Here is a 3009-nt window from a genome sequence, read left to right as displayed (position 1 = left end):
CCCCCCGCCCCCTGTGTAACCCAACACAAACTCCTGCTCATCCCTCAAGACCCAAATTAACTGTTTGCCTCCTGCCTCACCAAGAAGCGTCTTTTTCCGAAAGTTTGTTAAAAGGCTCCTGTTTAACGTGATGTGTACGATGGTTGATTGTACAACCGAAATGAGAAGCAGAAACATTTTTAATGAGAAATCCTTAATGTGGCCCGTTGGCTTTGTGCCTCCCTCCTTTGGACAGGTAAGTGTGAGAGAAAACTGGTTTCTTTCTTTTTCACATCAGCCCGGGCCGATATTTTTATTGATTTCAGAGAGGAAGGGAGAAGGAGAGAGAGATAGAAATATCAATGATGAGAGGGAATAATTGATTGGCTGCCTCCTGCACACCCCCAATGGGGATTGAGCCTACAACCCAGGCATGTGCCCTTGACCGGAATTGAACCAGGGACCTTTTGGTTCGCAGGCTGACACTCCATCCATCGAGCCAAACCAGCCAGGGCTTTAAATATGTTTTTTGTTGATTTCAGAGAGAGGAAGGGAGAAGGAGAGAGAGAGAAACATCAATGAGAGATAAACATCCATCGGCTGCCTCCTGCACGCCCCCTACTGGGGAACGAGTCTATAATCCAGGGAGTCAGTGACCTGGTTCATGGGTCCATGCTCCACCACTGAGCCACCCAGCTGGGTGAAAACCCGTTTATTTCACTTCTTGCTTCAGCAGCAGCAGGCTTGTCACATTGTCTCCCAGGGTTTGTGTGAATTGAAGATATCATTTTGCAAGGCCCCTTGCTCTCGTGGAAAGAGTACACTGTTGTCCCGGGAAGATGCCCACAACTTTCCAAATCTGACACTTTCTCTGAAAACCTGTGAAGGCACTCATCCCCGCCCCCCGCCCCCCAAACCCAGGCCTCTCTGATTTCTGGGACACACGGGGGCAGAGTCCTGTCCTCTCAGCCTCACGCTGGAGAAGGCGCCCCAGGGAGAACCGCAGTGCCCAGGCCTCAGTGGGTGCCTACCTGTGGCCTGCCCTTTGGAGCGTGCCACCAGGACCAGCTCCCCAACCCGCCCTCCTGGGAGAGCCCAGCCTGGGAAGTCAGGCCCAACCCCTGGCCTTTGGGGGATCTATTTTGGGGAGGAGCAGAGTTGGGAGGGGAGTTTGAGACCAGGCTGTAGACTGTGAATATCTTTTTAACAGATCGCCCACACGCAGGCTGCCTCATTGCTGGATACAAGGCCTCACCTTTCAATGCCCTTTCTGAAACTAGGCTCAAGGGTGATATTCCGCAAACAAGCATGCAAACTGCATGTTCTGGGAAACGTGTCCTTGTGGAGAACAGCAAGTAAAATACACGACGGGAGTTAGTTCCAAGGACCTCGATGGCCTGCTGGGGCTCGGAGCCCTGTTTCTGTGGTCCCTTTTGTTGCAGGATGGAACCTGCCACCTTGACCGGGAATCGAACCCATGACCCTTCGGTGTGGGGGCCGGTGCTCTAACCACTGAGCACACTGGCCAGGGCCTGTGTGGACTCAACCCTGATGGTGGATGGATCCTCTCAGCGAGTGCGCCAACCTGCATTCCCATGTGCCATGTTCCCGTTGCCCTCGGAGGCACGGAGCAGAGTCTCCCCGGGAGCCAGCCACTGCACTGACACCTGGCTTTCAGACTCCTGGCCTGCGGAAGCGTGAAAACATACATTTCTGATGTTCCGAGGCACCCGTTTGTGATCATTGGCTCCAGCAGCCCCGGCGAACCACAAACCCCATTTCTGGCAAAGCTGAGCATCTTTTTTCTTTTTTAAAAAAATATATTTCTTTATTGATTTCAGAGTGGACGGGAGAGGGAGAGAGAGATAGAAACATCAAGGATGAGAGATGTTTCTATCTCTCTCTCCCTCTCCCTTCCATCGGCTGCCTCCTGCACGCCCCCCACTGGGGATCGAGCCCACAACCCGGGCATGTGCCCTTGGCTGGAATCGAACCTGGGACCCTTCAGTCCACAGGCTGATGCTCTATCCACTGAGCCAAACCGGCCAGGGCAAGCTGAGCATCTTGTCAGACGTGTGCTGGCCACGTGGGTTTCCTGTTCTCTGAAAGGACCCTTTCTCGGTGTAGACAAGCTCCCCTCCCCCCCCTCTGGAATCCTATAAATGCGTCTGTGGGTTCCTGGACCCTTGGCACAAGGCTACAGGGGCCTGCTGCCCACTGGCTGGGAACCCGGTCTGCAGGTGTACGTTCCAACCCTTCGCCATGGGCCTGAGGGTTCTGCATGGTCCCCCCTGGCCAATCTCTTCCACCAAAGAGCTTTCCGCTCTCCCCACAAACATCCCAGGCCCCCGTGATGAGCATCTTCTGGAGCAGCCTGGTCTCTCTCCTGCGCCTCACCCATGCGGCTCCCCTCCTCTCTGCTCTCCACTCGGCCGCTGTCCCTTCCCACCCTGCAAGTCTCACCGCCCGGGCTTCTCCTCCCTGAGCCGCCCTGGCCGTTTCCTGTCCCCACCCCGCGCCTGTACCCCCAGCTTGAGTTGGCCGCTCCTCCTCTCTGCTCCCTGAGCTCCCGCGCACACCTCTGATCGGTTCGTGACCTGTGAGGCATGAGCACAGTGCTGGGCGCCCGGAGTGCCGTCATGGGGTTAGCCCTTCATGCATCATGCCGTCACGCTGTTGGAGGGCGGGGACTATGTTTCCGTGTGAAGGCCCCGACATTGACGTACGTGGGACAGGAGGCTGGGCAGTGGCTTGGTTTCCCCTCCCTCCACCTGCCGCGAAGGGAGTGAGATAACGACATGCAGTGGCACCCTTAGGAGATGACGCCTCAGACCCGACTCACAAGGCCACCCAGTGACGCGTCCTCCCCTAGAAGTCCAACCAAGATGAAGGGGTGGGAGGGCACGGCTGGCCAGGGTTGAGGGTGCAGCCGGCGGCCCCAGAGCGCAGCCCAGCTGATGAGTTAAGTCGGTGGCCTGTGCTTAACTCAGGAAGCCAACCAGCCCTGATGTCTTCACCTCCCTCCCTCTG

The sequence above is a fragment of the Myotis davidii genome, unplaced genomic scaffold (genome assembly GCF_000327345.1).
Source record: "Myotis davidii unplaced genomic scaffold, ASM32734v1 scaffold327, whole genome shotgun sequence".
NCBI classification, from domain to species: domain Eukaryota; kingdom Metazoa; phylum Chordata; class Mammalia; order Chiroptera; family Vespertilionidae; genus Myotis; species Myotis davidii.
The sequence above is the reverse complement of the archived record's forward strand: the minus strand, read 5'-3'. Positions refer to the sequence as shown.